A 26,782-nucleotide genomic window follows, 5' to 3' on the forward strand; every position below is an offset into this window, starting at 1 on the left:
ACTCTCCTCTTTCACTTTCACCAAGAGGCTCCAGTTCTTCACTTTCTGCCATAAGGGTGGTGTCATCTGCATATCTGAGGTTACTGATATTTCTCCCTGCAATCTTGATTCAAGCTAGTGCTTCATCCAGCCTGGCATTTCACATGATGTACTCTGCATAGATGTTAAATAAACAGGGTGACAATATACAGCCTTGACGTACTCCTTTCCAGATTTGAAACCAGTCTGTTGTTCCATGTCCGGTTCTAACTGTTGCTTCTTGACCTGCATACAGATTTCTCAGGAGGCAGGTAAAGTGGTCTGGTATTCCCATCTCTTGAAGAATTTTCCCCAGTTTGTTGTGATGGACACAGTCAAAGGCTTTGGCATAGTCAATGAAGCAGAAGTAGATGTTTTTCTGGAACTCTCTTGCTTTTCCTATGATCCGACAGATGTTGGCAATTTGATCTCTGGTTCCTCTGCCTTTTCCAAGTCCAACATAGAAAAGGAACTTAGATCTGGAAATTCATGGTTCACGTACTATTGAAGCCTGACTTGGAAAATTTTGAGAATTACTTTACTAGTGTGTGAGATGAGTGCAGTTGTGTGGTAGTTTGAACATTCTTTGGCATTGCCCTTCTTTGGGATTGGAATGAAAACTGTCTTTTTCCAGTCCTGTGGCCACTGCTGAGTTTTCCAAATTTTCTGGCATATTGAGTGCAGCACTTTCACAGCATCATCTTTCAGGATTTGAAATAGCTCAACTGGAATTCTATCACCTCCACTAGCTTTGTTGATAGTAATGTTTCCTAAAGCCCATTTGACTTCACATTCCAGGATGTCTGGCTCTAAGTGAGTGATCACACCATCGTGGTTATCTGGGTCATGAAGATCTTTTTTCACATAGTGCTTCTGTGTATTCTTGCCACCTCTTGTTAATATCTTCTGCTTCTGTTAAGTCCATACCATTTATGTTCTTTATTGAGCCCATCTTTGCGTGAAATATTCCCTTGGTATCTCTAGTTACCATCAGAACTATCATAAGACCCAGCAATCCCACTACTGGGCATATGCCCTGAGGAAACCATAACTCAAAAAGACACATGCACCCCAGTGTTCATTGCAGCACTATTAACATTATCCAGGACAACGGAAGTAATTTAACGTTCATGGACAGATGAATGGATAAAGATGGGTTACATATATACAATGGAATGCCACTCGGCCCTTAAAAGAAACAAAATTGGGTCATTTGTAGAGACAAGGACCTAGAGTCTGTCATACAGAGTAAAGTAAGTCAGAAAAACAAATGTCGTATATTAATGCATACATGCAAAATCTAGAAATATGGTACAGATGAACCTATTTGCAAGGCAGGAATAGAGACGCAGAAGTAGAGAACAAACAGATGGACACAGGGTAGGGGGCAAAAGGAGGGTGGGATGAACTGGGAGATTGGGATTGACATACATTCACTACCATGTGTAAAACAGATAGCTAGAGGGAAACTGCTGGATCCAACCGGGAGCTCAGTGGTGCTCTGTGATGGCCTAGGGGGAGGGTGGGGGAGGTGGGAGGAAGGTCCAAGAAGGAGGGACTATATGTGTACGTATACTGTATACAGATACAGCTGATTTGCTTCACCGAACAGCAGAAACCAACACAGCACTGCAGAGCTACTGTACTCCAATAAGAAAGGAAGAGCTCTTAACCCCAGTAACCATGTTTGACATTAACATTAGGCAATCTTCTGACAATGTAACAGGGAATTATTCACAACTTACCTGATGACAAAATACAGCCGTAAAACATAGTGTTTGGTATTTCTAAGGCATCTCTGTGGTGGACGAATAAATCTCTCCCAAAAGACCCATCTAACAGGGGAAAAAAAACACCAAATAAATATGAATTAACATTGTGCTAAAATTTTTCTGAATATGCAAGAATTTAAGTAGACAAGTTCCAAAACTGGCTCTCCTTCTTAGTATGTAGGTAGTAAATTACTAAGGAAAACTCATTATGTCTTGAGATAGTATTACCCCCAAAATTACTTTTACAAGCATTGTAGAATGATTCAGCAGGTTAACTCGACACTCTGCTTAAGTATCATTTTATTTCAAGTAACACTTCCTGGTAAATAGGTTTTTAATTAAAAAGGAAAATTATATTTCCATCCCTGAAAGATAAGAGACTACAGGCTATTTAACTATCTACAGTTTCTGTCTTTACTTATCTTTGGCACCAGTTACAAAGGAAAACTACCTGCAAAGGATAATTTCTCCCACAATAATCCCTTCCAGGACTTAACAATTTATAGTGTTCACACATATGATTTCATTTGATCCTCTCAACAGTCCTGTAGGGCAGGTATAACAAGAATTAGCATTAACTTCATTTTATACGTGAGGATGCTGAGGAAGCTACATGACTTGCTCATGGTCATCCTGCAAGTGGGGTTCATCCAGATCTTGAACCCCAAGTTGCTGACCCCAGGTCTATCTCAGTGTTATTAGCATCAGGTAAGCCATGGCTAAGTCTACCTGATGTCTTAGGTCACACTGCAGAGGGACCTTGAGAGTCTTCTAGAGCAGTGATTCTCAAACTTTATTTCTTAGAAACTTAAAGGTCCACAGTGATACTTGGGAAGCCACTCTAGGAAAGTGAGAAGTCTGGGTCCTGGGCTACTATTCCAAACGAGCTCTGTGTTTATGTCTCCTATACTGGTGTCTCAGGTAAAATTTCTTTGGAAGGAAATATTCCACCGCTTTCAAAAGATGTTTGAAACTCCAGAATACTAATCTAAACTACTCATTTTATAGATTGGAAAAGACCCATAAAGATCACATAATTTATCTTTGTTCACACTCAACTAAGACTAGAAACCAGTCTTTTTGATTGGGATAAAAGTTAATCCTCTCAGTATGGTGCTTTGTCCGCCTCTGAAGTTCTCTGACTTTAGTTTGTAATCAGGAACACCTGCAGGGCTGGTCACAGCATTCTGAGTCCTCTCCCCCGCCTTCCTCCACTGACAGAGCTTCTATTCAATAGGGCTGGGGTCGGGTCTGAGAACTTGCATTCCCGGTGACTCTGATGCTGCTGAACCAGAGAACACATTTTGAGAACGACTTGTCTACAGGATATAAAACAACAGAAAAGTCAACTGCATTGGCCAGCTAATTGTTACATTTCATCCATTTTATTTCAATCTGCTGCTAAGTCACTTCAGTCGTGTCCAACTCTGTGCGACCCCAGAGATGGCAGCCCACCAGGCTCCCCCGTCCCTGGGATTCTCCAGGCAAGAACACTGGAGTGGGTTGCCATTTCCTTCTCCAATGCATGAAAGTGAAAAGTGAAAGTGAAGTCGCTCAGTTGTGTCCGACTCTTCTCAACCCCATGGACTGCAGCCTACCAGGCTCCTCTGTCCATGGGATTTTCCAGGCAAGAACACTTAATGGTAAAAAGGAAGTTCCTCCTTCAGAATTTATAAACCCATTGCTTTCACCATATTACTACACATTCCTCAACAGTTAGCATTGATATTCTATCACATCAAAGATCCTAAATGATCCATGTAGCAGATGGCATTGGTGTTCCAGCCCACAGCCCCTTACCCAGCTTCTGAGTTCATCTGCAATTGCTCTGGGTAGTTTGCATGCTCACTGCCAGCTTCCCACCTCAATGGCTAACATTTCTTTATGTCTCTGCCTGGGGACTTTCTTTAGTCAACAAGACCATGCTCAGTCCACAAGCACTGTGTGTGTGTGTGTGTGTGTGTGTGTGTGTGTGTAATTAATATCCCCACTTTCCAGGGTGACCTTCAAACAACGAGGCCATGACGCTGCAGAAAAATCCTCCAGAGTCACCATCCCTCTGGGAGACAACTGTGAAGCTTGTTCAAATGACTCCTCAGAGGGCCCCTAGTGAGACTGAGTCCCAGTCTCCCACAGCATCAACTTGCTCATTAATGCACCCTTTCTTGGCATTTCTCCCTTTCCATCCACTCCTCCCCCTTCCTTACTTGTGTTTCCAGGGATCACTTCCTACATAAACTATCTGGATCACAAGCTCTTATCTCAGAATCTGCTTTCGGAGAAATACAAGCAAAGACACTCTAAGTTCTTCACGAAATTCATGGAAGCATCACCTGCTGTCAGACCCATATCTGCTTTTTTTCACCTCTCCATTCTATGCCCTAAGGCTTTATTTGCAGGTTTTGGGGCTGGCTAACCCAAGTTCGCAAAGAGTTGGACATGACTGAGCATCTGAACTGACTGAACTGAACCCAAGTTCAACAGTGTGTTGCAAAGCAGAAACATTACTCTGCCTACAAAGGTTCATATAGTCAATGCTATGGTCTTTCCAGTAGTCATGTATGGTTGTAACAGCTGGACTGTAAAGAAGGCAGAAGGCCAAAGAATTGATGCCTTAGAACTATGGTGCTGGAGAAGACTCCTAAAAGTCCCCTGGACACTAAGGAGATCAAACCAGTCAATCGTAAGGAAGATCAACCCTGAATATTCATTGAAAGGACTGATGCTGAAGCTGAAGCTCCAGTATTTGGGTCATCTCATGCAGACAGACAACTCATTGGAAAAGTCCCTGATGCTGGGAAAGACTGAGGACAGAAGGAGAAGAGGGCAGCAGAGGATGAGATTGGATGGCATCACCGATGCAAGGAGCATGAACTCTGGGTGATGGTGAGGGACAGGGAGGCCTGGCAAGCTGCAGTCCATGGGGTCGCAAAGAGTCGGATACGACTGGGAAACTGAAGAACAACAACAACAAACCGAAGTTCAGTGCACTCAATGGGTGTTAAATAATACAACAGTTGTTGCTGCCATAACAGTAGCAAAAATACAGACTGTTGAATCACATGCAGATACTCATGGCTCATTAATTGTACACTTAAGTAGTCACTCTTTAGAAAGAGGCCCAAGTTCATGTAGTACCAGATCTGTGAAGGATGACAGCTGAAAAAACCTGGCATTATGAATATTTTTCAGGCGTGACTATAAAAAGCAACCATCAATTCTGAAATGGAGATAAGTTTCCTTTTGTGCTGTTAAAGCAAGATTAACCTTCAGCAAATATTTACATTTAAGGAGTGGAGTTTCAGCAGTGATGACATCAACATTTGTCAAACTGCAGTTTGAATCTCAATTTAAAAAAAGAACTATCTCAGAAACAATTAAACTGTCCTCAAATTGGACCCAAATAGTGGAGACAGATCCCTTTGGTTTAAAACATAATTAAATTAATCAAATATTATCCTAAATAATAAAGCTATTTCATCTATTTAATTCCACTTATTGTTGGTGGCTTAATTTTTTAAAGAAAACAGCCTCATTGTGGCATAACTGACATATAATAACAGTACAAATTTTGACATATGCATGCACCCAAGAAACCAATGTACCGGCTTGGTTTTGAAAGCAAGTCTACCTAATTTTAAGTGTATATCATTTTAAAACCCAATTTCTGGAATAATCTATTAATTATACTTATATAGTGACCATTATGAACTAAAGCTCTTTACATTACTCCCTATTTTAAATGGCTATGTGAGTATGCTCCAAAGTACATAGGTGTAAAACAATAAATAAATTCTAATCCCCAGAATTTAGAGGCATATTTCACAAATAGTATTAATTATAAGAGCTACCACTTACTTGAGTTAGACAAGGCTGTGGTCCTTGTGATCAGATTGGCTAGTTTTCTGTGATTATGGTTTCAGTGTGTCTGCCCTCTGATGCCCTCTTGCAACACCTACCATCTTACTCAGGTTTCTCTTACCTGCGACGTTGGATATTTTTTCATAGCTGCTCCAGCAAAGTGCAGCTGCTGCTCCTTACCTTGGACGAGGTTGCCCCTCCTGACCTTGAACGTGGAGTAGCTCCTCTCGGCCCTCCTGCGCCCATGTAGCCACCGCTCCTTTGACATGGGGTAGCTCCTCTTGGCCACCGCCCCTGACCTCAGACCTGGGATAGCTCCTGCGCCATTGCACCCTGGTGCTCTCAGTCGCCTGCCCTGACTTTGGGCGTGGGGTAGCTCCTCTCAGCCGCGCTTCTGTGTGGTCCGTTGCAGCCGCGCGCTTCAGAAAACTAGCCAATCTGATCACACAGACCACAGCCTTGTCTAACTCAATGAAACTAAGCCATGCTGTGTAGGGTCACCCAAGATAGAAGGGTCATGGTGGAGAGGTCTGACAGAATGTGGTCCATTGGAGAAGGGAATGAAAAACTACTTCAGTATTCCTGCCTTGAGAACCCCATGAACAGTATGAAAAGACAAAATGATAGGATACTGAAAGAGGAACTCCCCAGGTCAGTAGATGCCCAATACACTACTGGAGATCAGTGGAGAAATAACGCCAGAAAGAATGAAGGGATGGAGCCAAAGCAAAAACAATACCAAGCTGTTGTTGTGACTGGTGATAGAAGCAAGGTCCGATGCTGTAAAGAGCAATATTGCATAGGAACCTGGAGTGTTAGGTCCATGAATCAAGGCAAATTGTAAGTGGAGTGAATGTCGACATTCTAGGAATCAGCGAACTGAAATGGACTGGAATGAGTGAATTTAACTCAGATGACCATTATATCTACTATTGCAGGCAGGAATCCCTCAGAAGAAATGGAGTAGGTATCATGGTCAACAAAAGAGTCCAAAATGCAGTACCTGGATGCAATCTTAAAAACGACAGAATGATCTCTGTTCGTTTCCAAGGCAAACCATTCAATATCACAGTAATCCAAGCCTATGCCCCAACCAGTAACACTGAAGAAGCTGAATTTGAACGGATCTATGAAGACCTATAAGACCTTTTAGAACTAACACCCAAAAAAGATGTCCTCTTCATTATAGGGAACAGAATGCAAAAGCAGGAAGTCAAGAAACACCTGGAGTAACAGGCAAATTTGGCCTTGGAGTACAGAATGAAGCAGGGCAAAGGCTAATAGAGTTTTGCCAAGAGAACACACTGGTCATAGCAAACACCCTCTTCCAACAACACAAGAGAAGACTCTACACATGGACATCACCAGATGGTCAACACTGAAATCAGATTGATTATATTCATTGCAGCCAAAGATGGAGAGGCTCTATACACTCAGCAAAAACAAGACCGGGAGCTGACTGTAGCTCAGATCATGAACTTCTTATTGCCAAATTCAGACTTAAATTGAAGAAAATTTAAGGGAAAACCACTAGATCATTCAGTTCAGTTCAGTCGCTCAGTTGTGTCTGACTCTTTGTGACCCCATGAATCACAGCACGTCAGGCTTCTCTGTCCATCACCAACTCCTGGAGTGCACTCAAACTCACGCCCATTGAGTCGGTGATACCATCCAACCATCTCATCCTCTGTCATCCCCTTCTCCTCCTGCCCCAAATCCCTCCCAGCATCAGGGTCTTTTCCAATGAGTCAACTCTTCACATGAGGTGGCCAAAGTATTGGAGTTTCAGCTTCAGCATCAGTCCTTCCAATGACTTCCAGGACTGATCTCCTTTAGGATGGACTGGTTGAATCTCCCTGCAGTCCAAGGGACTCTCAAGAGTCTTCTCCAACACCATAGTTCAAAAGCATCAATTCTTCAGCGCTCAGCTTTCTTCACAGTCCAACTCTCACATCCATACATGACCACTGGAAAAACCATAGCCCTAAATCAAATCCCTTATGGTTATACAGTGGAAGTGAGAAATAGACTTAAGGGACTACATCTGATAGACAAAGTGCCTGATGAACTATGGATGGAGGTTCATGACATTGTACAGGAGACAGGCTCAAGACCATCCCCATGGAAAGAAATGCAAAAAGCAAAATGGCTGTCTGGGGAGGCCTTACAAATATCTGCAAAAAGAAGAGAAGCGAAAAGCAAAGGAGAAAAGGAAAGATATAAGCATCTGAATGCAGAGTTCCAAAGAACACCAAGGAGAGATAAGAAACCCTTCCTCAGCAATCAATGCAAAGAAATAGAGGAAAACAACAGAATGGGAAAGACTAGGGATCTCTTCAAGAAAATTAGAGATACCAAGGGAACATTTCATGCAAAGATGGGCTCGATAAAGGACAGAAATGGTATGGACCTAACAGAAGCAGAAGATATTAAGAAGAGGTGGCAAGAATACGCAGAAGAACTGTACAAAAAAGATCCTCATGACCAAGATAATCACAACGGTGTGATCACTGACCTAGAGCCAGACATCCTGGAATGTGAAGTCAAGTGGGCCTTAGAAAGCATCACTATGAACAAAGCTAGTGGAGGTGATGGAATTCCAGTTGAGCTATTCCAAATCCTGAAAGATGATGCTGTGAAAGTGCTGCACTCAATATGCCAGAAAATCTGGAAAATTCAGCAGTGGCCACAGGACTGGAAAAGGTCAGTTTTCATTCCAATCCCAAAGAAAGGCAATGCCAAAGAATGCTCAAACTACCGCACAATTGCACTCATCTCACACGCTAGTAAAGTAATGCTCAAAATTCTCCAAGCCAGGCTTCAGCAATATGTGAACCGTGAACTTCCAGATGTTCAAGCTGGTTTTAGAAAAGGCAGAGGAACCAGAGATCAAATTGCCAACATCTGCTGGATCATCGAAAAAGCAAGAAAGTTCCAGAAAAACATCTATTTCTGCTTTATTGACTATGCCAAAGCCTTTAACTGTGTGGATCACAATAAACTGTGGAAAATTCTGAAAGAGATGGGAATACCAGACCACCTGACCTGCCTCTTGAGAAACCTATATGCAGGTCAGGAAGCAACAGTTAGAACTGGGCATGGAACAACAGACTGGTTCCAAATAGGGAAAGGAGTACATCAAGGCTGTATATTGTCACCCTGCTTATTTAACTTACATGCAGAGTACATCATGAGAAACGCTGGACTGGAAGAAACACCAGCTGGAATCAAGATTGCCGGGAGAAATATCAATAACCTCAGATATGCAGATGACACCACCCTTATGGCAGAAAGTGAAGAGGAACTCAAAAGCCTCTTGATGAAAGTGAAAGTGGAGAGTGAAAAAGTTGGCTTAAAGCTCAATATTCAGAAAATGAAGATGATGGCATCTGGTCCCATCACTTCATGAGAAATAGATGGGGAAACAGTGGAAACAGTGTCAGACTTTATTTTTTTGGGCTCCAAAATCACTGCAGATGGTGATTGCAGCCATGAAATTAAAAGATGCTTACTCTTGGAAGAAAAGTTATGACCAACCTAGATAGCATATTCAAAAGCAGAGACATTACTTTGCCAACAAAGATCTGTCTAGTCAAGGCTATGGTTTTTCCAGTGGTCACGTATGGATGTGGGAGTTGGACTATGAAGAAAGCTGAGTGCCGAAGAATTGATGCTTTTGAACTGTGGTGTTGGAGAAGACTCTTGAGAGTCCCTTGGACTGCAAGACATCCAACCAGTCCATTCTAAAGGAGATCAGCCCTGGGATTTCTTTGGAAGGAATGATGCTAAAGCTGAAACTCCAGTACTTTGGCCACCTCATGCGAAGAGTTGACTCATTGGAAAAGACTCTGATGCTGGGAGGGATTGGGGGCAGGAGGAGAAGGGGACGACAGAGGATGAGATGGCTGGATGGCATCACTGACTCGATGGACGTGAGTTTCAGTGAACCTTGGGCGTTGGTGATAGACAGGGAGGCCTGGTGTGCTGCAGTTCATGGGGTCACAAAGAGTTGGACATGACTGAGCAACTAAAGTGAACTTGCCTCCTTTTTAAACCTCCACCATTTTGGGAACTTGCATTCTTTTTGTTTGTGGGAAACCTTTGTTACTGCAATTCCCAGGTGGTGCCAGTGGTAAAGAAACCACCTCTCAATGTAAGGGATGCAAGAGATGCAGGTTCAATCCCTGGGTCAGAAAGATCCCCTGGAGTAGGAAATGGCAACCCACTCCAGTATTCTTGCCTGGAAAATTCCATGGACAGAGGAGCTCGGTGGGCTACAGTCCATGTGGTCGCAAAGAGTTGGACACGACTGAGCGACTGAACACATGCACACATCTTACTCTTCTTTGAAACACCCCTTCGGTGCTTTAGGAAACAACTTCAAAGAGAACGTAACAGGAAGGGGCAGACTTTGATTCATTCACCGCAGTGATTTCTCAGTCGCCAGCCAGCCCAGTCAACTGCAGTGGAAAGCTTCACACGGCCCCAGCGTCCATCAGTCACACCATCTCAGTCTCTTTCCTCTCTCTCTGTTCCCCAGCCTCCAGCCTCTTCCCACGCCATTCCGTCTAAACATCAGCGTTCCACGTCTCTCTCTGCAATCGGGCTTTCAGCTTGCTGGGAAGTCTCTCCTCATGGCTCGACAGTGGCCGCAGGAGAAAGTCCACGCTCCGGGAGGCCGCCTTCGTAGGCTCCACCTGCTCGTCCTGCTGCTGAGGAGCAGCTGGGAGCCATCTTCCAGGGCAGAGCCCAGCTCTGCCCGCGTGGACTTTGGGCATTTCAGGTTCCCTGGCCCGGGCACAATGTGTGGAGTGACTGGGGACTAGATGAAAGACATTGGGACCATATTGGTCGCAAAGGGATAAAAATGCACACCCTAAGCTTTGTCTGTTGCTGTTGTTTAGTCACTCAGTCGTGTTTGACTCTTTTGCACCCCCACGGACTATAGCCCACCAGGCTCCTCTGTCCATGGAATTTTCCAGGCCAGAGTACTGGAGTGGGTTGCTGTTTCTTTACTCTAGGGGATCTTTCTGACCCAGGGATCAAACCTGCATCTCCTGTTTGGCAGGCAGATTTCTTACCACCTGGGAAGTTTTACTTAGGAAGTCTAATTAGGCCTTTTGTTGGCATTATTAAGAAATGTCAGTGATTTATGTGAGTGTGGGGATTCAAACTTAACAATAGTTAGAGCTTTTGTTGCTGGCTGTGTTAATTTTTTTTTTTTTTTTTTTTTTTTTTTTGTCAAATACAAAGCATGACGTGACTGGGTTCCTTTCTGAAAGGATCACATTTCATTTATCCAAACATTCACTAAATATCTCTTGAGCACCTATCATATATCTGGCTCTGTGCTAAGCCCTGGTGGTACCCTGGGGAAGCAGAGCGGTGCCACCCTTACAGAGCTAACAGATGAGTCGATGACTCAGGCCAGGGCAAGGAGAGCCACGAGGAGATGAGACGCCTTCCGGGAGCCGTGGGGACACGGCTAGCCCGCCCGCGTCCGCTCAGCACCCACCAGGCAGACGGAAGGCTCCTTCCCCGCAGGAGCGCCTCTGACCACAGTGAACAGGAGCTCGGCCCTCGCCTGGCGCAGGCTTAACCGCGGGGGAGTCAGGACCCCCTGGGGCCGCCCTGAACCAACGGCAAAAGAGGACTGAGAACTAATCACCCCGCTCCCCCCGGGGGCGCCCTCCGACAACTCTGAGGCTCTTCTCTGCCGCCTTAGCTGGAGCTGCCAGTAACAAAATGCCAAAAACAGCAGCATTTTTTCTCTCAGTTCTGAGAGGCTGGGTGGCTGAGATTAGGCTGCCAGCATGGCTGGTTTCCGGTGAAGCCTCTCTTCCTGACTTGTGGGCAGCCACCAGATCTCTGTGTGCACACGTGGTCTCTTGTGCGACCCCAGAGGAGACAGAGAGAGAGGTCTCCAGCGTCTTCCTTGTATTTTTTAAGTATAGTTGCTTTACAATGTTGTATTACTTTCTTCTGTAAAGTGAATTGGCCACATGTATATATATATATATATATATATATATATATATATATATAAAACTTCCCCAGTGGCTCAGACGGTAAAAGCGTCTGCCTACAATGGAGGAGGACCCAGGTTCGATCCCTGGGTAGGGAAGATCCCCTGGAGAAGGAAATGGCTTCCCTGGTGGCTCAGCTGGTATCCGCCTGCAATGTGGGAGACCTGGGTTCAATTCCTGGGTTGGGAAGATCCCCTGGAGAAGGGAAAGGCTACTCAGTATTCTGGCCTGGAGAATTTCATGGACTGTATATAGTCCATGGGGTCATAAAGAGTCATACACGACTGAGCAACTTTCACCTCATATATATATAAAATATTTATTTAAATATAAAATATATTTATTATATTGATTTTTTATATATTTATATACATATATCGCCTCTTCCTTGGAATTTCCTTCCCATTTAGTCACCACAGAGCAATGAGTGGAGTTAGGTTCTCATTAGTTATCTATTTTATGCATAGCAGTGTGTATATGTCAGGGGCTTCCCTGGTGGCTCCGTGGTAAGGAATCTGCCTGCAAAGAAGGAGACCTAGGTTCGATCTTTGGGTCGAGAAGATGCCCTGGAGGAGGGCACAGCAGCCCACTCCAGTACGCTTGCCTGGAGAATCCCATGGACAAAGGCGCTGCAGTCCATAGGGTCGCACAGAGTCAGACACAACTGAGTGACTAAGCAGCAGCAGCAGCAGTTAGTAAAGGTCAATCCCAATCTCCCAGCTCACCCAGCTCTCCCTTCCCGCCTTGATAACTAGCCATACGTTTGTTCTCTACCTCTGTCTCTATTTATGCTTTGCAAATAAGTTCATCTATACTATTTTTATAAATTCCACACATTCTATTTATGCTTTGCAAATAAGTTCATCTATACTATTTTTATAAATTCCACACATATGCATTAATAGATGATATTTGGTTTTCTCTGACTTACTTCACTCTCAATGACATCTCTAGGTCCATCCACATCTCTGCAAATATGGTGCTTCTTTTCATAAAGACACTAATCCTACTATATCTAGGCCCCACCTTTACCATCCCACTGTAGGACCTTCTTGATTTTTAATTACCTCCTTATATGCCCTATCTCGGAGAAGGACCAACAACAACCCACTCCAGTATTCTTGCCTGGAGAATCCCATGCACAGAGAAGCCTGGCAGGCTACAATCCATGGGGTCGAAATAGTCAGACACAACTTAGCGACTAAACCACAACCACCACCACGCCCTATCTCCAGACACAGTCACAGTTGAGGTCAGGGCTCCAACATACACATTCTAGGGGAACACAATTCAGCCCATAGCATATACCATCTTCCAGAGTTCTCCAGTGAGCCTGAGCCCCAGTTACCCATCTCCCAGTAACCTGCTCACTAATGCACGCTGAATTGGTTTCTTTTCCTTCTCTCTTCATTTTCCTGTCTTCCCACCAGAGTGTCCTGAGACTACCTCCCAAATGGGCAGTTTGCACTCAAATTTCAATCTCAAGGTATCCTTCTAGGAGAACCCAACCAATGACACAATGGTGGACCTGCCCTAGACCTGATGGGATTTTAGAAAGCCTTACCAACTGTGTCAGGAATTCTTTCCTAAGGGCTCTGTAGGAAGCCACTTAAGGTCTTAAGCAAAGGACTGAATCTCTGGAAGGATGTAGAGAAAGGATTAGAGGAGGTGAAAAGTCAATTCAGGCAAATAGTTGGGAATCTATTTCTTCAGTCAAATTAGGACTAAATTGTGAGCCATATTAGAAAGGAGGCAGTGAAGACAGAGACTGGCTTGGTGCCTGGTCCATAGTGAGCCACTCAACAAATATTTTTGGATGAAAATTAATGAATGGGCTCAATCTACCCAATCTCAGGGTAGACTGACAGAAGTAAAAGACTGATTAGATCTGGGGCTGGGGGGAAAGGAAGGAATTGAAAATGCTCCCCGTCTGCAGAATTAAACAGCTAAGTGGATTCTGGTTCTATTTGCTGAATATGGATATAGCCTCGAGGAGCAGGGGCAGACTACAGGGGGTAGGAGATGAGTTTGATGCATGATATACATGTGAGATATCTAACTGATGTTGAGTAGGCAGTTGACTATACAGGTTTGGAGCTGGGTAGGAAATCAACCTGAATATTCATTGAAGGACTGTTGCCGAAGCTGACGTTCCAATACTTAATACCACCCAATGCGAAGAGCTGACTCGTTGGAAAAGACCCTGATGCTGGGAAAGACTAAAGGCAAAATGAGAAGGAGGTGGCAGAGGATGAGATGGTTGGATAGCATCATGGACTCAATGGACGTGAATCTGAGCAAACTCCAGGAGATAGTGAAGGACAGAGAAGCCTGGCATGCTGCAGACCATGGGGTTGCAAAGAGTCAGACATGACTCAGCGATAACATCAGAGATGCCTATTTGGGTCCCACCAGATCAGCCAAATATGACCCAGAAGATCTCCACTTCCCTGACTTTCTGGAATTCTCTTTAAAGTAGTATTTTAGAAGGACTATGATGGAGTGTGAAGGAGTATTCCTGGGTTGGGAAGATCCTCTGGAGAAGGAAATGGCAACCCACTCCAGTATTCTTGCCTGGGAAATCCCACGGACAGAGGAGCCTGCACTCAATGAGTCGGACACAACTTAGTGACTAAACCACCACCATGATGGAGAAGCTACTATGTGCCAGGAATTGTACCAGGTGTCTATTTAATCATCAGAAGAGTATGAAACATTATCTCCACTTATAGATGGGGAATTGAGGTGCAGAAAAATGAAGTAACTTACTCAAGGTCACACAGCTGGTAAGCAGCTTCAGAAAAATCCTGGACTATCTTACTTCAAATTTCATGGTCTTAAAGAAAATAAGCATCAACAAAGAGTGGTTCTGTATCCTACGTCTCTCAGCCTCACTGCACCCAACAATGAGCAATTTCCAAAGTCAGGTGCATTCACTAGAAGGATCTTTCCATTTCAGGGCCCAAAGGCTCTCTGCAGTGCCCTGTTGAGCGACTCAGCAGTCATCTGGACAGTTCTCTCTCCAAGTGGTCCCCCTGCTGGTGACCCTACTGTGTACAATTCAAACTGAGGCCTCAATGTCTGTCTGTATGTAGATTTGCTTTTTCTGGACATAGCATCTAAAAGAAATCACATCATGTGGTTTTTTGCAAGGTTTTCTTAGTGCGCTGTATAAAAGGTAAAATATTTAGTATTTCTTCAACACCCTATGAAATGTAGGGAATAATCCAAAGCCTCATTGTTTCACTTTACTTAAAAATAGAGCACACTACCTTGGATTTGCTAATATTAATATATAGTCCTGAAAATGCCCCAACTATTTTCTCTTCTGCAAATAAATGTTTTTTTGTAGATCTGCATTAAACTTAAACATTTATTTGGAAAGGACTGACATTGACATTCTTCAATGTTATATATTTTCTCTTTAGGTACATAGTATTTCCTTTCCAATGAAGTATGCTAAGTCAAAAGTTTTAAGAGCTTTAATATATATATATATTATTTAGGTTTTGAATATATATTATCAGTATTATAAACTCTGTGATATTTTTATATGGCATATTTTCCCATAGTCTGTTCTAAATCATTGTTTCTGATAGGAAAGCTATTGAATTGTGAATTAAAATTTTGGAAAACAGTATAGAGGTTCTTCAAAAAATTCAAAATAGAACTACCATATGATCCAGCAATCCCATTTCTGAGTATTTATCCAAAAGAACTGAAATTAGGATCTCAAAGAGACATCCGCACTTGTAAGTTCACTGGAGTATTACTCACAATAACCAAAATATGGAAACAGCGTCAATGTCCATTGATAGATGAATGGATAAACAAAACATGGTATATTCATTCAATGGACTGTTCAGATCAGATCAGATCAGTTGCTCAGTCGTGTCCGACTCTTTGCAACCCCATGAATCACAGCACACCAGGCCTCCCTGTCCATCACCAACTCCCGGAGTTCACTCAGACTCACGTCCATCAAGTCAGTGATGCCATCCAGCCATCTCATCCTCTGTCGTCCCCTTCTCCTCCTGCCCCCAATCCCTCCCAGCATCACAGTCTTTTCCAATGAGTCAACTCTTCGCATGAGGTGGCCAAAGTACTGGAGTTTCAGCTTTAGCATCATTCCTTCCAAAGAAATCCCAGGGCTGATCTCCTTCAGAATGGACTGGTTGGATCTCCTTGCAGTCCAAGGGACTCTCAAGAGTCTTCTCCAACACCACAGTTCAAAAGCATCAATTCTTCGGCGCTCAGCCTTCTTCACAGTCCAACTCTCACATCTATACATGACCACAGGAAAAACCATAGCCTTGACTAGGCGGACCTTTGTTGGCAAAGTAATGTCTCTGCTTTTGAATATGCTATCTAGGTTTGTTATAACTCTCCTTCCAAGGAGTAAGCATCTTTTAATTGCATGGCTGCAGTCACCATCTGTAGTGATCTTGGAGCCCAGAAAAATAAAGTCTGACACTGTTTCCACTGTTTCCCCATCTATTTCCCATGAAGTGGTGGGACTGGATGCCATGATCTTTGTTTTCTGAATGTTGAGCTTTAAGCCAACTTTTTCACTCTCCACTTTCACTTTCATCAAGAGGCTTTTGAGTTCCTCTTCACTTTCTGCCATAAGGGTGGTGTCATCTGCATATCTGAGGTTATTGATATTTCTCCCGGCAATCTTGATTCCAGCTTTTGCTTCTTCCAGCCCAGCTTTTCTCATGATGTACTTTGCATAGAAGTTAAATAAACAGGGTGACAATATACAGCCTTGACGAACTCCTTTTCCTATTTGGAACCAGTCTGTTGTTCCATGTCCAGTTCTAACTGTTGCTTCCTGACCTGCATACAGGTTTCTCAAGAGGCAGGTCAGGTGGTCTGGTGTTCCCATCTCTTTCAGAATTTTCCACAGTTTCTTGTGATCCACACAGTCAAAGGCTTTGGCATAGTCAATAAAGCAGAAATAGATGCTTTTCTGGAACTCTCTTGCTTTTTCGATGATCCAGCAGATGTTGGCAATTTGATCTCTGGTTCCTCTGCCTTTTCTAAAACCAGCTTGCACATCAGGAAGTTCACGGTTCACGTATTGCTGAAGCCTGGCTTGGAGAATTTTGAGCATTACTTTACTAGCGTGTGAGATGAGTGCAATAATGGACTGTTATGTACCTTTAATAGAAGGAGGAAATACTACTGCTTGCAACAACATGAATGAACCAGAAGGACATTATGCTAAGTGAAATAAGCCAGTCACAGACGGACAAATACTCTATGATTCCACTTATAGGAAATACCTAAAATACTCAGACTCATAGGAAGGGAAAATAGGGAGCTGCTGTTCAACAGGAATGAAGTTTCAGTTATGCAGCTGCATAAATGTTAGAGATCTGCTGTTAAACAGAGTGCCTATTGTTAACAATATTGTTATTATACACCTGAGATTTTAAAAGGGCATATCTCACGTGTTCTTACCTCAGTAAGAAAACCAAGTGAAAACCAATTATACAAATACAGCTTCTAAAAGATGGAAGCTATTATCTGTAAGGCCCCATTCTCCATATGGAGGCAGTGTCACTCCACATGTTCTGATTCCTTTAATATGTTTGTTAGAGGCAGAGTTTCATAGATGACTTTCTGGTGCGGGGGTGGGCATCCCACCTGAGGCTCAGAGAAGGCTCCAGAGATTGGACAAGCTGATAACTTGAGCCCAGGAGATGAGCTCATTCTTTCTGCCAGTCACTGCCCTCTGGCAAAAGGCAGAGCCTGAGAAACTAGACCTTAGGTGAGAGGCGCTGAGGCAGAAAAAGACGTGGTCAGTGGAGTTCATCCTGGAAACTGTCTCCATCTGACTTCCCCCACCCTCCTCCACACTGGAGCCAGCGTGAACGCTTCTGATCGTACAAGGGTGTCTCTGCTGGCTCACCCAGCCTCCCCTCTCGCTCCGTTCCTCTCTCTGAGACCCTAACCATTTCTCTCAGCTCCATAAGGAGCTGACTCATCATGCTCATTTCCACCTCTAGGCCCTGGGACACGCCCGTGTCTCTGTCCCAGCCCCTCTCACGCCCTAGCCTCCAAAACGACTCATTCCTGCTCACTGTCAAGTCTGGGTTTAGACCTCACTTCCTCTGGGAATTTTTTCCCTGAGTCTCAAGACTGGGCTGGGTTTTCCCTTAACTCTCTGCTTTCACCCCTGTTCCAGGGGTTACCCAACCCTGCTTCTATTGCCCCTTCCTCTCTCTAGACTGAAACCTCCTCCAGGCAAGAGTCAGAATCTGTCCAACATCTGACCTCATGAGATACCCCAAGTTAGAACTGCCCAGTCAACTTGCTCCTAAATTCCTGAGCCATAAAAAAACTGTGAGATAGTAAGTGATTATTGTTGTCTGAATCATTAAATGTGGGGTAATCTGTTATGTAGTGGACCATTAATGCACTATCAAAACTCGATGGTTTTAAACAACCATATCCCAGACTCTGTAGGTTAGTAACTGATGATCCCCTTGTGGCATCAACTGAAATCAACTCAGCAATACTCAGCTGATAGATGGGCTGGTTGGGAAGATCCAAGTTGGTTTCACTCACATGCCTGGCACTTTTCGGGCTGGAAGGCAGAACTCAGCTTGTTGACCACAGAGCATACACTTGGTCTATCTAGTATGGTCATCTCAGAGTGGACTTTCTACAGGTAGCTGACCTCCCCCACAGCAAGTATCCCGAAAGAACCTGGAAGAAGCTGCCAGCGTGTTTATGATCCAGCTTTGGAAGCAACATAGAGTCATTTTTGCCATATTCTGTTGGTTGAAGCAGGCATAAGACCACCCAGATTCAAGGAGAGGAAACAGATCCCATTTCTTGATGAGAGGAGTCATGAAATAACGTGTAGCCATTTTTAAATTAACTTTAAACACGTAATCTATATACGATAGAACGCACCCATTTAAAGATAATTTGATGAGTTTTAACAAATACATACACCCTTGTAACCACCACCACAATCGAGCTCTAGAACATTTCCTTCCTCCTGAAAAGTTCCCTCCTGTCCTGTTATAGTCAATCCCTTCATCCCCCCCCCCGCCCCCACCCCCATCAGCATTCAGTAACCAGTGATCTGCTTTCAGAATTTTCTAGAATTTTCTGTGATATGGTATATAACTTTTCACGTTTGACTTTTTCACTTAGCTAAATGCTTTTGTGACCATCATGCTGTTGGATGTATGGATAATTAATTTCTTTGTTTATTACTAAGTAGATTCTATTGTATGAATGTAAACTTTTTGCTTATGCAATTACTTACTGATGGACATCTGAGTTGTTTCCAGATTTACATTATCATGATAAAGCTGCTTGGACATTCATTTTCATTTCTTCTGGATAAATATCTACAGGTATGGTGGTGGTTTAGTTGCTAAATTGTGTCCAGCTCTTGAGAGCTCATGGACTATAGTCCACCAGGCTCCTCTGTCCATGGGATTTCCCACGCAGCACTGGAGTGGGTTGCCATTTCCTTCTCCAGCAGATCTTCTGGACCCAGAAATCAAGCCTGGGTTTCCTGCATTGCAGGCAGATTCCTGCACTGCAGGTGGATTCTTTACCGACTGAGCTACGAGGGAAAACAAGGGTGTGGTAGCTGGGTCATACAGTAGATATGCTTAACTTTATAAGAGATTGCCAAATTGTTTTCCAAAATGGTTGTGTCATCTTCCTCTTCCACCAGTAATACAAGAAAGTTCTAACCGCTCCACATCCTTGTCAACACATAGTATTATCAGTCTTTTTAAGTTTAGCCATTCTAATGGGTAAATAGTGATATCTCATTGGGGTTTATTTTGTATTTCCCTTATGACTAATGATGTTGAGCATGTTTTTATATACCAGTTGGCCAATGATATATTTTCTTTTGCAGAGTATCTGTTCAGATCGTTTGGCATTTATATCCAACTATTCTATTTTCTCATTACTGAGCTTTAGAAGTTATTTATAAATTATGGATACCAGCCTTTAGTCAAGTATATAAATTGAAAATATTTTTCCAGATTGTGGTTTGCCTTTTCATCTTCTTAAAACTAATTAAAGACTAAATACCTGGGAATTTTACTGCTAAACATAAAGTCGCTCATATTTGGTAACAGAACAATTTTGCAAAATCCAGTAAATAAGTATGTCGTCCCTAAACTAAGGTTCCTAAAGTCTTTCTCAGTCTGGGCAGCAGTGATCATACAGTCTTCAGGCATGCAGATCCATCTCCAAATGAAACCTCGAGCAGGAAGGAGCCTGACACCTAAAACTGAGCTTGTGTGATTGACAATGGGCTGCAGCAACGTAGGTGAAAGAGGGAGCTCGTCTGAACTCTTCCCAGAATAATGCACTGAGCGCTGAAAACCCCTCCGCTCTCACTTCCCCTTCATCCCTAAGGACTGTGCTCAAAGTTCTTTTCTTCCCTAGTCCCCTTCTCTCAAATTTATATTCCTCTTCTGCCATAAAATTTATTCTTTTTCAATGTATGGGGGCCCCAAGATACTTCTGGACACAAACATCGGGGATTTTTTTACAGTGCCAATGAAATGTTCCACGATCGCCTAGAACATTCTTGAATTTGACTTGACTTTAAGGAACCAGAAGACAAAATACTGTGCATGATGACTCTTTGTTTTGAAACTCATGTAACTATTTCTTAAGAATTCCTGCCTGTTGACCTTAAAAACATACCACGTGAGTGATTAAAATTCCATTTTCTTTTTAAAGAAACTATCTAAAGAGCAGAAATATTTAATTTTGATTAAGTCCAAACTATTATTCTATTTTTTTAATTTAATTTTATTTTATAAACTTTATATAATTGTATTAGTTTTGCCAAATATCAAAATGAATCTGCCACAGGTATACATGTGTTCCCCATCCTGAACCCTCCTCCCTCCTCCCTCCCCATTCCATCCCTCTGGGTCGTCCCAGTACACCAGCCCCAAGCATCCAGTATCATGCATCGAACCTGGACTGGCAACTCGTTTCATACATGATATTTTACATGTTTCAATGCCATTCTCCCAAATCTTCCCACCCTCTCCCTCTCTTTCAGAGTCCATAAGACTGTTCTATACATCAGTGTCTCTTTTGCTGTCTCGTACACAGGGTTATTGTTACCATCTTTCTAAATTCCATATATATGTGTTAGTATACTGTACTGGTGTTTTTCTTTCTGGCTTACTTCACTCTGTATAATAGGCTCCAGTTTCATCCACCTCAATAGAACTGATTCAAATGTATTCTTCTTAATGGCTGAGTAATACTCCATTGTGTATATGTACCACTGCTTTCTTATCCATTCATCTGCTGATGGACATCTAGGTTGCTTCCATGTCCTGGCTATTATAAACAGTGCTGCGATGAACATTGGGGTACACGTGTCTCTTTCCCTTCTGGTTTCCTCAGTGTGTATGCCCAGCAGTGGGATTGCTGGATCATAAGGCAGGTCTATTTCCAGTTTTTTAAGGAATCTCCACACTGTTCTCCATAGTGGCTGTACTAGTTTGCATTCCCACCAACAGTGTAAGAGGGTTCCCTTTTCTCCACACCCTCTCCAGCATTTATTACTTGTAGACTTTTGGATCACAGCCATTCTGACTGGTGTGAAATGGTACCTCATAGTGGTTTTGATTTGCATTTCTCTGATAATGAGTGATGTTGAGCATCTTTTCATGTGTTTGTTAGCCATCTGTATGTCTTCTTTGGAGAAATGTCTATTTAGTTCTTTGGCCCATTTTTTGATTGGGTCATTTATTTTTCTGGAGTTGAGCTGTAGGAGTTGCTTGTATATTCTCGAGATTAGTTGTTTGTCAGTTGCTTCATTTGCTATTATCTTCTCCCATTCTGAAGGCTGTCTTTTTACCTTGCTAATAGTTTCCTTTGATGTGCAGAAGCTTTTAAGGTTAATTAGGTCCCATTTGTTTATTTTTGCTTTTATTTCCAATATTCTGGGAGGTGGGTCATAGAGGATCCTGCTGTGATGTATGTCAGAGAGTGTTTTGCCTATGTTCTCCTCTAGGAGTTTTATAGTTTCTGGTCTTACGTTTAGATCTTTAATCCATTTTGAGTTTATTTTTGTGTATGGTGTTAGAAAATGTTCTAGTTTCATTCTTTTACAAGTGGTTGACCAGTTTTCCCAGCACCACTTGTTAAAGAGATTGTCTTTAATCCATTGTATATTCTTGACTCCTTTGTCAAAGATAAGATGTCCATATGTGCGTGGATTAATCTCTGGGCTTTCTATTTTGTTCCATTGATCTATATTTCTGTCTTTGTGCCAGTACCATACTCTCTTGATAACTGTGGCTTTGTAGTAGAGCCTGAAGTCAGGCAGGTTGATTCCTCCAGTTCCATTCTTCTTTCTCAAGATCGCTTTGGCTATTTGAGGTTTTTTGTATTTCCATACAAATTGTGAAATTATTTGTTCTAGCTCTGTGAAGAATACTGTTGGTAGCTTGATAGGGATTGCATTGAATCTATAGATTGCTTTGGGTAGTATACTCATTTTCACTATATTGATTCTTCCAATCCATGAACATGGTATATTTCTCCATCTGTTAGTGTCCTCTTTGATTTCTTTCACCAGTGTTTTATAGTTTTCTATATATAGGTCTTTAGTTTCTTTAGGTAGATATATTCCTAAGTATTTTATTCTTTCCATTGCAATGGTGAATGGAATTGTTTCCTTAATTTCTCTTTCTGTTTTCTCATTATTAGTGTATAGGAATGCAAGGGATTTCTGGGTGTTGATTTTATATCCTGCAACTTTACTATAGTCATTGATTAGTTCTAGTAATTTTCTGGTGGAGTCTTTAGGGTTTTCTATGTAGAGGATCATGTCATCTGCAAACAGTGAGAGCTTTACTTCTTCTTTTCCAATTTGGATTCCTTTTCTTTCTTTTTCTGCTCTGATTGCTGTGGCCAAAACTTCCAAAACTATGTTGAATAGTAATGGTGAAAGTGGGCACCCTTGTCTTGTTCCTGACTTTAGAGGAAATGCTTTCAATTTTTCACCATTGAGGATAATGTTTGCTGTGGGTTTGTCATATATAGCTTTTATGATGTTGAGGTATGTTCCTTCTATTCCTGCTTTCTGGAGAGTTTTGATCATAAATGGATGTTGAATTTTGTCAAAGGCTTTCTCTGCATCTATTGAGATAATCATATGGTTTTTATTTTTCAATTTGTTAATGTGGTGTATTACATTGATTGATTTGCGGATATTGAAGAATCCTTGCATCCCTGGGATAAAGCCCACTTGGGCATGGTGTATGATCTTTTTAATGTGTTGTTGGATTCTGATTGCTAGAATTTTGTTAAGGATGTTTGCATCTATGTTCATCAGTGATATTGGCCTGTAGTTTTCTTTTTTTGTGGGATCTTTGTCAGGTTTTGGTATTAGGGTGATGGTGGCCTCATAGAATGAGTTTGGAAGTTTACCATCCTCTGCAATTTTCTGGAAGAGTTTGAGCAGGATAGGTGTTAGCTCTTCTCTAAATTTTTGGTAGAATTCAGCTGTGAAACCGTCTGGACCTGGGCTTTTGTTTGCTGGAAGATTTTTGATTACAGTTTCAATTTCCATGCTTGTGATGGGTCTGTTAAGATTTTCTATTTCTTCTTGATCGAGTTTTGGAAAGTTGTACTTTTCTAAGAATTTGTCCATTTCTTCCACGTTGTCCATTTTATTGGCATATAATTGTTGATAGTACTCTCTTATGATCCTTTGTATTTCTGTGTTGTCTGTTGTTATCTCTCCATTTTCATTTCTAATTTTATTGATTTGATTTTTCTCCCTTTGTTTCTTGATGAGTCTGGCTAATGGTTTGTCAATTTTATTTATCCTTTCAAAAAACCAGCTTTTGGTTTTGTTGATTTTTGCTATGATCTTTTTTGTTTCTTTTGCATTTATTTCTGCTCTAAGTTTTAAGATTTCTTTCCTTCTACTAACCCTGGGGTTCTTCATTTCTTCCTTTTCTAGTTGCTTTAGGTGTAGAGTTAGGTTATTTATTTGACTTTTTTCTTGTTTCTTGAGGTGTGCCTGTATTGCTATGAACTTTCTCTCTCTCTTTAGATTCAAGCTCTTTGCCTACCTAAGGTCACAAAGATTTTCTTCTATGATTTACTCTAAAAGTTCTATAGCTTCAGCTTTTATGTTCAGATCTATGATTCATTTTAATTTTCTTGTGTATGGTCAAGGTAAGTCTAATTTTTTTCTCCCCAGATATGTAATTGCTACAGTAGCATTTGTTGAAAATAGTATCCTTTTGTTAATTACCTTGGCATTTTTGTCTGAAGCAACTGGCTATATGTATTTCCAGATTTTTTTGTCATGTTCTATTTACTTGAATGGTGTTTCCCAGGCAGCACTAGTGTTAAAGGACCCACTTGCTAATACAGGAGACACAAGAAACAAGGGTGTGATCCCTGGGTAGGGAAGATCCCCTGGAGGAAGGCATGGCAACCCACTCCAGTATTCTTGCCTGGAGAAAATCCCATGGACAAAAGAGCCTGACCAGCTATGGTTTACAGGGCTGCAAAGAGTCGGACATGACTGAAGTGACTTAGCACGCATGCATACATTTACTTGAATGTTTATCTTATGTGGTCATGTTTGAAAATGGCCTGAAAGCTAAAATGCTCTCGTGTCACCACACACTGAAGCCTTCAAGCACCATGCGCAGCACCTGGTTCAAGCTCCTGGGACATGACCTTCTGTCTCCAACTTTTAGCATCTTGGGCTCCTCTTCCCCAGAGAGAACAGAGATCACACAATTCATTTCCAAACTTACCCAGAGGAGATCAGTGGGAGAGAAGAGAAGTGACTTCTTTTTTGCCAGAGCACTCTTCATTCAACTTAAACTTGGTTTGAAGAGATGAAGAGACATAGGCTGAAGAGCCATACCTCCAGCCTGAAGGGAAAAAAAAAAAATATGGAACTTTTATCCCCTGGAGGAGGAAATGGCAACCCCCTCCAGTATTCGTGTCTGAAAAATCCCATGGACAGAGGTGCCTGGCGGACTACAGTCCAAAGGGTAGCAAAGAATCAGACATGACTGAGCAGCTAAGCATGCATAAATAAAGTGGAAACAACCCCATTTTATAATCATACCAGTGGATGACAGGTCAAAACATTATCCCTTCAATGAGCTTGTCACCATGACTGCTTAAAGGTGATGTAAACTTTTCCTCAAGAGAGCATTTTACTTCATGACTTTTTTGCAAAACACCAATTTAACTGCTTCCAATTTTTGGAGAACCAAGTTTTTGGATAAGAAGTTACACCAGGGCTTTTCCAGTGCTTAAAAGTAATTTTGTTGTCAGTTAAAACTCTGATTTACCAGAAGTCTGAACTGTTTTACAAAATCAGTGGGTTAATCACTAGCTCATATTTCTAAAAATTATTGTGAGACTTAATACATTTCGTTGACTGCCTTATGGTTTATTTGCAGAGGTAATGAAAATAAGTTTAAAAGTATAAAATGTTTAGCCACCGAAATACCAAACAAATTCTTTGTGTTTCTGCCAAAATCAGACAACATTTGGCTTTTTCTACCACAGACACTCTCCTACCTCTATTTCTGCACCATTCAACATGGGGAGGCTAACAGAAAATCAAGGCCAAATGAAGAAACTCAGCAAATGGTTTTTATCTGGCTTCACTGTTTGACCACCAACTGGCAAACACCATAAGAAAAACTGCACAGGAGATAAATGATAGGGTAAAAATACATTTTGACCATAGGCCCAGACTCTAGCAAAAGAAGCTGGCCTAGGATTTGGGAAGGAATTCAAAGTCCTGAAGAATCACAAAATTGTTTTTCCGTTTAACAACAACAACAAAAAATCCCCATGCTTTAAAAATTGGGATGGTGGTAACTTTTTTCCTCTTATACCTGTACTCTATTCAATCATTTTACTCCCCAACTTCTTGCTGCTCTTCTAGAGAAGACCAAGGAACTAAAAACACTTTATCAGATGTGTAGAACACAGCAAATTAACACTGAACAAATATAAAACCCTAGAAGAATAAATAAAGGGCAGTTTGAACAAGGTAGAAGACATAAATGACCTCAAAGAAGCTAGGTTTCAGGTGACTTTTTACTTAGAAAAATTACCTTAACCAAAGGTAATTAATATTTGTATTTGCTGCTTCAGTTCTCCTCCATAAGCTCTTAATATGTATTCATGTAACAGCATTAATCATGAAATACATGAAAATGTATTTTTAAAAAATCAAATTCAAGGATGCCAAATGTTAGACTTACAAGACAAAAAGGATACCTACTTGACTCAAATGTAACTAAGTGCTCTCAGAATATAAGAAATTGTCTTCAGGCAGGAAATGAGAATGAACCCAGGTGAGGAAACAGGGAAATTCACGAGTTGTAGGTGTATATTTTTCCCCCTTGAAATTAGGAGTTCAGTTCAGTCGCTCAGTTGTCAGAATCAGGTTCTTTTCCAGTGAGTCGGTTCTTCACATCAGGTGGACAAAGTATTGGAGTTTCAGCTTCAGCATCAGTCCTTCCAATGAATATTCAGGACTGATCTCCTTTAGGATGGACTGGTTGGATCTCCTTGCAGTCCAAGGGGCTCTCAAGACTCTTCTCCAAAACCAGAGCTGCCAAAAGTGGAAAGAGAGGGAAAGACGAAATCTATACGGGTTTTCTTGAGGTTTTGGAGCCAAAAAAAAAAAAAAGATACAACGAGAAGGAACATAAGCAGGATCAAGGGCTTTTAGAGCTGTGCTGCTGCTAAGTGGCTTCAGTTGTGTCCGACTCTGTGCGACCCCATAGATGGAAGCCCACCAGGCCCCTCCGTCCCTGGGATTCTCCAGGCAAGAATACTGGAGTGGGTTGCCATTTACAGTTAACTTAAAAGCATTTAGTCCAGGGGTCTGCAGTTCTTCTTGGAGTTAAACCCGAGAAAATGCTTACACAAAACGAAAGCAGGCAGGAGAGAGGCCTCCGTGGAGGAAGGGGCGGGGTGCGGAGAGGCGGGCAGAACGCACATCCCTTTCCCATCCTACAAGCTGTCGGAAAACCACGGTCCAATCCTGATGTCTAACTTTACAACGGAAGAAACAGGGAGTAG

The 26,782-nt window shown here is 42.1% G+C and overlaps 1 long non-coding RNA gene across 1 annotated transcript; it reads right to left on the bottom strand.

Annotated features, from left to right (window-relative positions):
- Positions 1 to 2,697: 2,697 nt before the first annotated feature.
- Positions 2,698 to 26,485, bottom strand: LOC129652669 (uncharacterized). Its single transcript, XR_008714673.1, has 3 exons — positions 25,977 to 26,485; positions 24,481 to 24,600; positions 2,698 to 3,075 (listed from the first exon to the last, which is right to left on the bottom strand). It is a non-coding gene; the product is annotated as an uncharacterized LOC129652669 (long non-coding RNA).
- Positions 26,486 to 26,782: the final 297 nt, after the last annotated feature.

This window comes from Bubalus kerabau, chromosome 5 (assembly GCF_029407905.1).
Source record: "Bubalus kerabau isolate K-KA32 ecotype Philippines breed swamp buffalo chromosome 5, PCC_UOA_SB_1v2, whole genome shotgun sequence".
Classification (NCBI taxonomy): Eukaryota; Metazoa; Chordata; class Mammalia; order Artiodactyla; family Bovidae; genus Bubalus; species Bubalus kerabau.